Source organism: Eschrichtius robustus, chromosome 10 (genome assembly GCF_028021215.1).
Source record: "Eschrichtius robustus isolate mEscRob2 chromosome 10, mEscRob2.pri, whole genome shotgun sequence".
NCBI classification, from domain to species: Eukaryota; Metazoa; Chordata; class Mammalia; order Artiodactyla; family Eschrichtiidae; genus Eschrichtius; species Eschrichtius robustus.
The window spans coordinates 94,920,512-94,932,707 of record NC_090833.1 but is presented as its reverse complement, the minus strand read 5'-3'; the positions used below and the strand labels follow the sequence as shown (position 1 = coordinate 94,932,707).

The 12,196-nt window shown below is 39.1% G+C and overlaps 1 protein-coding gene across 6 annotated transcripts in view; it reads right to left on the bottom strand.

The window, feature by feature from the left end:
* The window catches only part of PTPDC1 (protein tyrosine phosphatase domain containing 1), an 86,090-nt gene extending 75,547 nt beyond the window's left edge, over nucleotides 1–10,543 (bottom strand). For 5 of the 6 annotated variants that reach the window (XM_068552390.1, XM_068552392.1, XM_068552384.1 and 2 more), the window contains exon 1: nucleotides 10,198–10,532. The gene's annotated coding sequence lies outside the window, so the exon portion shown is untranslated. Of the gene's footprint in view, nucleotides 1–10,197 lie in introns of all 6 variants that reach the window. The other variant, XM_068552383.1, reaches the window with a different exon arrangement.
* Between the last annotated feature and the right edge of the window lie 1,653 nt (nucleotides 10,544–12,196).

The following is a 12,196-nucleotide window of genomic DNA, read 5'->3' as shown; positions in this document are numbered from 1 at the left end:
TGACAAGAAGGATAGGTTTCAGGATAGAATATGATTACCAGTCCCAAGAAGCCTACTGCTTTTTTTCTGTTTATATATTGGTAAATTATAAAATTATAGATATCCATATAGTGTATTTTTATTTAAGAAAAAAACCAAAAGGCCATCAGTGTGTATAAAAGTGTGGTTACTGTAGTATTTTTCTTGTAGACAAGAAACTGGTATTAATTTGAATACTTCTGAGTAAGAAATGGTTGAGCAAATTATAGCATATATTTCTTATGGAATAAAAACCAGCTGGAACAAGTTAGATTTAAATGTACTGACCTGGAACACTGACTATAATACAGTGATAATACAGTGATAAGTGATAAAAAATAAAAGCAAGTTGCAGAGTAATAATTTTAGTCTAGTTAGGTTTATATGTAAAAAATTTCAAAATTATAGAAAAAATGCATTTGTGTTACTAGAAGCACAGGGGAAAAACCTGCAGCATATGTGTCAATTTGTTAACACCAGTTATTTTAAAAGATTTAGGTTTGGAGCAAAAAGGGAGCATTTATCCTATTTTATTTCCTTTATACACTTCTGTATTGTCTGAACTTTGCTTTGAAATTAAAAATTAAACCTTGATATTCTATTTTTTAGTTTCTACTGAAATAAAAAAAAAAAATGGGCAAAAGATCTATTTGTAGTTACCAATTGCCAAAGCTGGAAACAACCAAGATGTTACAGTCATGCTACGAACACCATTCTGTGATCAAACAGAAAGAGCCATTAATCTACACAACAACATGGATAAATCATGGATAAATCCTAAATGCATTATGCCAAGTGAAAGAATCCAGTCTGAGAAGCCTACATCTTGTATGACTTCATTTATATGACTTTCTAGAAAAGATAGAAAACAGATCAGTTTTTGTAAGTGGTCTGGAAAGGGCAGAGGAGTGGCTAGGTAAAGCACAATTTTTTAGGGCCATTAAACTATTTTGTCTAGCACTACAGTGATGGGTACATGATGTTATCCACTTGCCAAAACCCACGGAACTTTATAGCACAAGGAATCAACTTTAATGTAATATTTTAAAATGAAAATTTAAAAAAACTCAACTAAGAGGGTGGACGGGGGGAATATCAGCATGGAATGCAGACTATGACAAAAGAATTTAATTGTATTACAAACGTATGACATAACCCCACTGGAGGGGATGGGGAGAAACGGATCTAAGTATCTTTGGAAATGACTGGAGACTGTAGGACAAAACAAAAGGAACTGTATATAAACACTATACTGTAGTTGGTAATGTTGTTTCTCAAGGAGGTACTGGTTAACAATTCTGATACTGCTGTACTTGTACACTGCGACTGATAAAATAAGTAAAAAGATGGGGAATGGTAGAAGCTAGATTTCTCACTGTTGGAATGGGAGTTTACAGATAAGTAAGGGGAAGAGGCTAAAATGAACCATGTAGTTCTGAACTAGAGTCTGAGACATCAGTGGGAACTCCTGTTTAGCTTAACTTAGGAACTGATGAGTAATAGTAGAAATAACACAGATGTGTATACATACACAGGTTAATATACATACATTTACTTTCTAACACTGACAGGGCCTAAAGACAGTGACACCCCAGTTTCAATGATGAGCAGATTAGACCAATTCCTCATTTCTAATACCATTCTACAATAAAAGGATCTGGGGATCCTTGTTGAAATGGCTGATTTTATATAAAAAAGAATGAAATAATGCCATTTGCAGCAACATGGATGGACCCAGAGATTATCATATTAAGTGAAGTTAAGTCAGAAAGAGAAAGACAAATACCCCATGATATCACTTACATGTGCAATCTAAAATATGACACAAATGAACTTACTTATGAAACAGAAACAGACTCACAGACATAGCCAACAGACTTGTGGTTGCCAAGGGGAAGGAGAGTGCAGGAGGGATGGATTGGGAGTTTGGGACTAGCAGATGCAAACTATTATATATAGAATGGATAAACAGCAAGGTCCTACTGTACAGCACAGGGAACTATATTCAGTATCTTGTAATAAATCATAATGGAAAAGAAAAAATAAACAACAACAAAAACAAACAAAAAGAAATGGCTGATTTTAGGGGTGGAGCAAGGAATATACACGATGATCCTGGAGCATCCTACAGTGCCAGAAAGTAGGAAAGTGCTCAAAACACAAACTGCTGGGACTATGCCAAAGTCCTTTCAGCCAACTGAAAGAACTCCCAATGGCAAATGCTGGAACAATTTGAGCAACAAAATAAATAATACAGTTTTCAGTTATAACCGTCTGGTAAGAGAAAACTTTGACATCCTCAATAATAATAAAATTAGGCCATCTTTGATATTTTTCCAACTTTCAATCATGTAAAATTGTGTCTTTGTGCAAATATATTTTTTTCAAAGTCGGAAGACAGAAACATACAAGGAACATAACTGAAAAAAGACAGATAAACTGGAATATGTTTAGAGGGGAAGAGGCCAGGATAGTTAGGGACTCACATGAACAACAGTCCAATTCAAGATAATAAATATTTGAGCTGCTACTAGATGCCAAGAACTATGAGAGTCATGGGGAATATAAGGATAAATAAAATAGGCCCTGACCTTTGAAAACATAATTGCCTGGTAGAAAGGATGAAAGCATATACCCAGGGAGTAATGAAGTGTGGAAAAGGAGTCAGGGTTGTTCACTATGACCTGAGGGATAGGCTTAGGAATGAAGGGTGGATACTGTACCAGGCTCCCTTGGTCTCAATGTCTGGCACTAAGTGAATGATTCCGATATGTTAAAATCTCTTCCCCAAATGCCCATACGACAAGATTCACTCTGCTGAAACCAATAAATTTCACCGCTTATGTGACAAAAGGATATTACTTCTAGTCTATATTGTCATAGTCACCTAGAAAAGTTAGTTTAAAAAAAGTATAAAATTTAAGTCCAAAATTTAATATAAAGAAAAATAGTTCAATTTTATTTCCATCTTCACCAATGTGAGGAATTTTGAAGTTTGATTTGTCTATCTATCTAGGAGGTCTACCACTGATCCAAGTAATAATCAATTAGACAACAAGACTTTGAAAGGTACAAGCTAAAAGCATAATTATTCTACAATCTTTTTATAGCAATTTAGACCATTAATGGCATTCACACTTTAAAAATCCACAAATAATTAGAACTGTGTTTTCCCTGTTTTGAAATATCTAATCATTTGCATAAGATAGAAGAGAAGAAAATTATCTAAATGAGAATACTTCTCCCATGTGCACCAGGAACCACACACAAATAGTCACAGAGAGAAGAAAACCTCCCCTGTGGTCCTGCTTATCGTCTTTGTTTTCAATGAGCTTTTGCTCAAAGGAAAGAAAACACTGAACTAGAGTCAGTTGATTCTTTACAGCCTTTTACTGACAAAACTAGGCAGGCTAAATTAGATGCATGGTAGGACCTGTGCAAAACAGACTTATAGAATGGAGGAAATGTGGAGATTACAGGGGCTGAGAAAATGAACTCAGCTATGGGGAAGAAAGGAAGACATAGCAGTCCAATAATAGCATTCACCGGGACATGATAAAGTAAGCTTGTTCAGATAAGCCACCAATATAAAGTACAGAAACATAAGAAGTGTTCAAGAAATGACAGCAATGATGACAGTGAATATTAAAAAGCATCCATGTCAGGATGATCAACATCTGGGAAGAACCTAGCCTGCAGGAGAATTCAGATGGAGGAGCTGGGAAAGACAGGGGCTAGCATTAGCTGCAGTACATTATATCAGGGACATATTAAAATATTAAAAATTGATTTAAAGTGGTAAAACACTTCTATTAAGGAAGTCAAATACAAAAACTGTACACATACTTTGTAAAAATAAATAGGCAGAGAAAAAGGACTTGAAAGAAATTGACCAAAAGTGGGAGTGTGATTGTTTTTTTCCTTTACACATTTCTGTATTTTCCATTATTACTTATATTATTTATTTTGTTATCACTCATATTATTAAAACAAACTTAAAAAGTTAGTATGCTCACACTTTTCCCTAAAGACACAAGATGTGCCAGATATCTATAGATACGCAAGGGAAGTTGAAATCTGTTATGGTTTATAAAAAGGGTGGATAAAAGATTTCGACCTTAGAATAGGAATAAGCCCATCCATTCACAAAACAGGTTCAAAAAAGATAATGTATACATATTCAATTCAAATAGAGTTAAAGCACTCACAGGAGAGCTGTCATTTGATATGACCATTATGAATAGAATTCACTATAGATTAGGAAAGAGAAAGGCAAATTAGATTAGTAAACTAATGGAATATTAACAGTGGTGGGATGCTAAGTGTTTTTTTCTGTTTGGCCTATTGGTATTTTCTAAATTTTTAAATGTTCTACTTTTATAGAAATAAACTTGTCTTCAAAAGATTCTATAGTTGCACTGGTTACAATTATGTACACTTTTGGGTATTTACTTTCATGCTACAATTTAAAACCCAGTCCTACCATTGTTTGTAATATCCAATATAAACTTAATCTGTGGCTTGAGTCATTTATATATAATTTCTCATAGAGTATAAAGACATTGAGAATGAAGACAAAAATATTGTATATTTCAAAACAGGGATATTTAATAGTCAAATATATTTGTACATTAGAAACAATATAACAAAACTGCTAGAAAGTTTGAAGTAATACACAAAAGGCAAAATGGAATTTAAAAACTAGGCTATTTTCTTTGGAACACAAAAATTTTTAATTTAAATGTCTATTACTCAACCCTAAACATATTTTTATTCAGTTATCTCCCCTTCCCCTACAATTCTGAGCAAGAATTCCAGCATATGATTTTTATTTTCCCACATTACTCCAAACCCTCCCAACTCCACTCTTGATGGGAAGTTGAAATCTGTTATGGTTTATAAAAAGGGTGGATAAAAGATTTCGACCTTAGAATAGGAATAAGCCCAGCCATTCACAAAACAGGTTCTCTAGCAAATAAAGTAAAAAATAAAAATTCTGAAGGATTGGCTGAAAAGGTTTGAAAAGATGAGATCTTAAGCGTTAGTATGTAACTGACTAGATAAACCTTCCTTCAGAGACTCCCCCAACAGAACCCTCCTGGGGGTGGGAGAATGGGCAGTGGGGAGTAAGGGGGACAGAATTAAGGACGGAAAGGAGCAGAGAAGTGGATTTTGTTGGTAGATTGGGTTTCTGGATTTATCCTGCAGAATAATTTAACAAATAGATTCTAGTAGTCCCTATTCTAGCAATAAAACATCTGCTTACAAAGAATGGGAATCATGTGAATAAAAAAGCATATTTATTTGCCATGTAATACTAGATTAAAAAATACAAGCTGTAGAATAGAATGCAGAGTATGATCTCATTTTTATCAAAGAAATATATAAATAAAATAGGTACATAGAGAAAGACCAGAAGAATATATATCAAAATATTAACAGGGTGTATTTTATTTTATTTTCTGATTATTAATATTTTCTAAGTTTGATACCGAATATATATTACCTTTATACCTTTATTTTCTTCCTAGAAAACATTATTTTTAAAAGTCAATATATATTATATGAAAACTTCTTGGGAAACAGTATTGTGAATAGAATAAAATAAAAACACAGTCACAGAGAGTAAGCATTGACGTATATACATTACCAAATGTAAAACAGATAGCTAGTGGGAAGCTACTGCATAGCACAGGGAGATCAGCTTGATGCTTTGTGACCACCTGAGGGGTGAGATAGGGAGGGTGGGAGGGAGGCTCAAGAGGGAGGGTATATGGGGATACATGTATACATATACCTGATTCACTCTGTTGTACAGCAGAAACACAACATTGTAAAGCAATTATACTCAATAAAAATGTAAAAAAAAAAATCCACAGTCACAACACTAAATTAAACTACTGGGCTATTTAATTCCTAGAACAGCTGATTTTTTTAAATGGAGAAAATATAAATTCTCTAGAACATTTTCCACCTAGAGCTGAATTAGCCTTTATAAAGCTATAAAAGTAACATAATCAAGATTGACTTTGCAAAGGCATGTTTCTAAATGAGAAAATGTTTCCATGAGTAGCTAAGATCACATGGCCCTTCTTAAACATACAGAAATTTGCCACTGAATCCATAATAACAGATCCATTTAAACTACTATAATGTCTAGCACAGAGCAAGTATTCAAAAATTTTTGATGAAATAAAGTCCTCAGTTCATTTATATAGCCAGATAACCTTCCTTTTGAAGGGTAGAGTGCCACAAATTATTAGATCAAGTGTGCAGAAGAAACGGTGCTGCTTGAACTGTAGTGAATAGAAATGACTCAGAGATCAAAAAGGCATGCCTTTGTTTCCCTCAAGTACTATTTGTGGGTTTTCTCCAAACCATTCTCCACCTGCAATGGTCAACTCCTTGTGCTATAAACACAGCAGCATCCAGACAGGAAAGTATGATCCAAAGACTGATACTTATTCACACCCAAGAGAAAGAACAAAGAGAGGAAGTATTCTTTCATAGCAGCTAGAATGAGGCTGGGTGATGGTCTTGTGGTAGAACCTGCTACTCAAAAAGTTATGGATTAAAATCATAAAGCTTTATTACCCAAGAGAACAAATGTTAGGTTTTAAACCAAGACAAAAAAAGCATGTCCAAATACTTAACTACATAGCCCAGAAAACATGATCAATAACAAACTGAGAAAATGCTAAAGCAGAATCCCTATTAATATTTTTAAGTTATTTTTTTCATGCAAGTGTATGTAGATAGGGAGTTTAAAATTTTCATCATTGTAACTAGCCACTTGCAAAATTCACAGTTTTTTAAAAAATCCAATTTGCTCAATTTACTGTGATCAGATTGATCACTGTTTGATCAACTAGAAAAATAAAGATATGTAACTTCTAAATTATATCTAAAATTACTGGACTTATATCTAAAGTTTCTTAGACACCTGTTTTATAATGGTCAGTCCATACTCGCTGTGTGTGTTAAAATTCCCATGGGCTTAAGAATCAATAAATTTTACAGAAACCATAGAGGAAGATGTTTTTTGGACACAATTTTCTACCAAACTAGGTACCCATGTTAATTTCTATTAAAGGGAATAATTTCCAAGAAAAACATTATAACTTCTTTAAAGTCAAGGTGAAGAACTATCAACATTGACAGTTCTATGGAACCAATGTAAATCACGTCTCTTGCATCAATTGTAAAAAGTACAGTATTTCAGATCTCGGTAATCTTTAACTGTGATCATTTATTTTCCTTAAGTTCTCCATTTTCTGACACACAATCTACTTTCACAATCTTAACTGAGACTTTTTAGAGAATTTTCTAACCAATATCTGTTACAAATTAAACTCAGTGAGGAACACAGTTCCTTATCATGTTAACACTGAGACACTTTATAGTCTTATTGTCCTGGCATTTATCACAATCTGTAATTACCTTGTTTTATTCATTTATTGTCCTTTTCTTATATAATTTTTGTAAGATAAGGGACATTGTTTGTCTTCTTCACTGGTACATCCCCTACATTTAGATGCCTGGCACTAATAAGTGTTCATAAATGTTTACCGAATTAACAAATGGATGATTTTAGTCATAGCAAAATGTGATAAAGAGCTAGATAGTCTATGCCCTTAGATTTCCCAAAGAAAAATTTAAAAGGTGGTTCACTATTATTTTTATGGATTTTGTTTACGCCTCACACGTAGAAGATCCTCAGAAAAAACCTCTGCATCTCTTTTGGAAATGAAAATGACCTCAAATATTATACAGCAGGATTGGAACTCACAAATTTGCTCTAAAAAGAGTGAAGGAGAAAGAGAACTAATAGTAGAAAAAGAGTTGTGCTTAGTACTCTGGTGGCTTTATAAATGCTGTCTCAGATAACACCCTGGTGGCACTGTCCCCATCTTAAAGATGAGCAAAGTGAGAAAAAGAGAGGAAGTCAATGGCCCAAGGTTAAAGTGTTGGAATTGGGATTGGAACATGAAGTTTTCCTTAAACCAAAACCCACTTTATTTTCTCTATCCCATATTGCCTCCACAAGAGCCAGAAAACTAAAACCTTTTCAGCAACAAAGTGCATTAAATGATAGTTAATAATTGCAAAGAAATGTTTTGATTATTCAACTTACATTTTTTAGAACAGGAAATATATAAGCAAATTAAGTAATTAAACATATATTTTGGTGAGGTTGAAGTGATATGGCAAAGAACAGATAAAGTTACTGGAGAAGAAATATTTCAGTGTATACATTTTCATTCCCACTATACCATTTATTTTAGAACTAAAGAAAAACCTTCAGATTTTGAGGAATTTGGAAGAAGAATGAGACATGCTTTCAAGAGAACTGTGATTTAAGGTTTATCTTCAGCATAATTTTCTGATTTCCAATTGGAATTGTGAAGTTCAAGCCTATCTCTTGGAAGAATTTTCTAAATTTTGTGAACTTGCACAATCTATGATTGTTCAATGATTAACAAGAGGGAGATCATTAATTAACAGTAGAACAATAAAACGGAACATGAACATTGTTAGACTGGTAGCATTATGAGTGAATTGTGGCTTTTAAACTTTTTTTCATGGTGTTTTAAAGTTTATTAACTTTAAAAGAAATGCCTGAGCCTGGTTTTTCAGGAGGGTCAGAATAGCAGTGAAGGAAGCTCTACAAAAAAAGGAAGGAAGCAAGGGAGGGAGGAAGGAAGGGAGGGAGGAAGGAAGGGAAAGAAGGAAGGGAGGGAGGGTGGGAGGGAAGGAAGGAAGGGAGAGAGGGAGGGAGGTAAGGAAGGAAGGGAGGGAGGAGGAAAGAAAGAAGGAAGAAAGAAAGGAAGGGAAAGAAGGAAGGAAGGAAGGAAGGAAGGAAGGAAGGAAGGAAGGAAGGAAAGAAGGGGGGGAGGAAGGGAGAGAAAGAAAGAAAAGCAAAATTGTCAGCACTTTCTCAAACAGAGCTGTGCAAGGTGCTATCTCATAAACTTTGGCTTCTCCCAACAAAGGACTTCCTCCTAAAGCTTGGCTGGTCACCTATCTGGAAGAGGAGATGGAATCTCTGCTCTGGAAGGAGAATTTTGAATCCCTAGGGTACAATCCCATGAGGACATGGGGACTGGGGACTGGGTCGGAAATCAGAACAACTACTAGAGTAGTTGTTCTCCAAATGGCCCCTGGATCACCAAAATGGAATCACCTAGTAAAGCTGTTAAAATGCAGATTCCCGGTCCCGGTCCCAGATACTGAATTCACATTTCTGGAGTAGGGGGTGCTGGGAATCTTCATTTTTAAAAAGTCACAAAGTAGAATTCTTGGTTGGGACATAATTGGACCACAGGCTGACAGGCAACGTGATGAGTAGGTGGGTTTGGAGCCATAGAGACTTGGGTTTAAATCCCAGTTCTTCCATTTAATAGCTCTGACTGCAGCACATCACCCAAACCCTTTGACCCTCAATTTTCTCATTATAGAAAGTGGAATGACAGTTTGTTTTGGAGACCAAGTAAAATTATGTGTGTGTACGTGTATGGTGTCACAAAACTTTTCTAATAGTTAGATGACCTCTCAGGTTCTTCCAACTCTCAGTCTATAAATGCTAGTTTGTTTTAATCCTTTAATATATACAACTATCACAGGAACGTCTGTTTACCTCTTCCCTTAAAGCAGTGTTTCTCACCTTTTTCTCATTTCCCCACTCTCTCCCCCAGGAGCCTTTCTAGGCATTTTCTCTTCTAATCCCCCAGCCCCTATTAACATTTTAACGCCACATGTACATCTGCTTATATTCTGTGGCCCTTTGCAAAGCCACAAGCCATTGTATTTTCTAAGACCTTTCTGACCCCCAGGTATATGAGCACTATTACCCATGTTGAGAATGCCCATCCCAGAGAGACGTGACTTGGTCAAGGTCACACCACAAATTAGGAAGAGAATCTGGTCTACATAGGTCACAAACTGATGGTCTGGAATCGGCCCGTCAACTTGTTTGGTTCCCCCCGTGTTTACTTATTTACTTTTAATTAGTTACTAACATTTAAAAATCAGGAGCTTCTACAGGAGAATGGCGACATTCAGCTTCTCGAGATCCAGGTCGGGTCCTGGGTGGGGGCTGAGGGCGGCCCCTCGCGCCCCGGCCCTGCAGCCCCGAGACCCAGACCAGTCCCCCTCACTGAGGTGCCCTCCAGCACTCACCACGTGCTGATCCAGACGTTTAAGACGGTGTTGGAGTCGCAGGCGCAGCTACGTTAGCTGCAAGTCGCGCACCTCTTCCCCGGCTTCTCATCCAGAGTCCTAGCAGCGGCGGGCGGGTCAGCTTCGCAGCTTCCCCCGCCGGCCCCGCCCCACTCGCTCCCCTCCCGCCGGCCCCAGCCTCAACCGAACCCAACAGGCCGCGCTTCGCCGGGGTGTCCCAGAGGCCCCGCCGCCCACCGCAGCAGGATAAGCAACACTACCGCCCCTCACGGCCTTGCTCTACCAGGCCTCCCACCTCGCAGACCGCTCACCACCGCTGGGCGTTCGGGTCTGAGGCAACTCTGGCTCTGTGGTCCCCGGTCCGCCCCCGCCTCCTCGTACCGCACCAATCGCCGCCGCGCGCTGCTGCACGTGACGCGCGCTGGCGAATGGCAACTCGACACAGCCCATGACGCGAGTGGAAGCTCCGGGCGCTTTCAAAGCCGGCGGCGGGCTGAGGTGGCGGCGTGGCTCTAGCTGGCTGCAGGGCCGCGAGAGGGGGCCTGATAACGTGGGTGGACTCGGGCTCGGTTCTGCACGGCTGCGGGTAGCCGAAGTCCGGCTCTGACTCCCGCTGCTCTCCCCGGAGGACACCGGAGTTCGGTGGGAGAAGGTAAGGAAAAGGAGTACGGACGAGGGCTGACAGAGTATGGGGCTTGGCTAGCCTCTCCGCCCTGGACCTGGTGTCTATTTCTCGCCTTTTCTCCCTCTATTATCATCCTGGTCCAGCCCCACTCTTACTGGCCACCTGGCCTCCAGCTAGTCCCAGGATGTTCCCAAGGACACTGCAAGGGATGGGAATACTGGGATTAGAGCAAAGCCCAGCAGTCAATCTCACACTAGCTGTTAACAGATGGACTGATGGGTTCACCTGCATCCCCAAATTCCAACATCTTAAACACATATGGCTTTTTTCCCCTCTCTCAGAAAGTGTTAAGTAGGTACCCCAGGGATCCAAACTCTGCTCTATACTTACTGCTTGGCTTCTATCCCCAAATTTGGGCCAAAATTGTTGTTGGAGCTCCAGACATCACGTCTTTTATTTTATTTTACTTTATTTTGTTTTAAACTGTAGTCATTGTATTCTTCACCACTACTCTTTGCAGAAAAAGAAAAAAAAAAGCCAGTTTCATTTAAGAAAGTCATAGATGAAACAGTAACAATTATTAACTATATTAAAACTTGACCCTTGAAATATACATATCTTTAACATTCAATGATGATTGTCTGGAAAGGCATTTGGTCTATTAGGTTGAATGATATGACATTGCCATTTGTTCTAATCAAATACTGTTTGAGTTGTGAGCTTGTAATAGAGCAGGGCAACGTGCAGCCATTAGCACTCGGCCAGTTGCTGGGCGCCGTTATTGGGCAACCCATTACCAGGCAATGGTTACTGCAAGACCACTAACTCGGGAAGGTTAGAGCAGCAGCTAGAGGTCCTGCTCAGCCAATGGTCGGCCGAGTGGTGGTAGTCAGGCGGAGACTGGGGTAAGAGGCAGATACTGGCCTTCTCCCCAGGGCCCTCCAGCTCACTTGGCCTCGGGTGAGCTGGGGGGCCCAGGGAACAGGCTGGGGGCTGTGTCCTGCAGGACTCTAGAGCCCTCTCCAAGGCCGCCCACTGGCTGCACCCAGGCCTTAAGGCAGCGGTGAACCTCTTCCCCATCCCCTCCTCTATGGCCCCTTCTGCAACCTCTGCATCTGCAGTCTGTCTGGATCGCAGTCTGCGGGACCTGGCCCCCGCCATTTGAGCGACCTAAGGGCCAGTTGGGTCCCGGGCGCCAGGCTCCCTCAGCGATGACAGCTGGGTAGGGTCTGGGGACCTGGCCCTGAGGGAGCTGCCTCTTCAGCCAGGCCTGGGCACTGGTGGGAGGACCCAGACTGGACGCTGGACAAACGCTCTGGGGCAGGGTAACCGGCCCCTGCAGGCACCCCCTCCTCCTAGCCAGGACCTGGACCT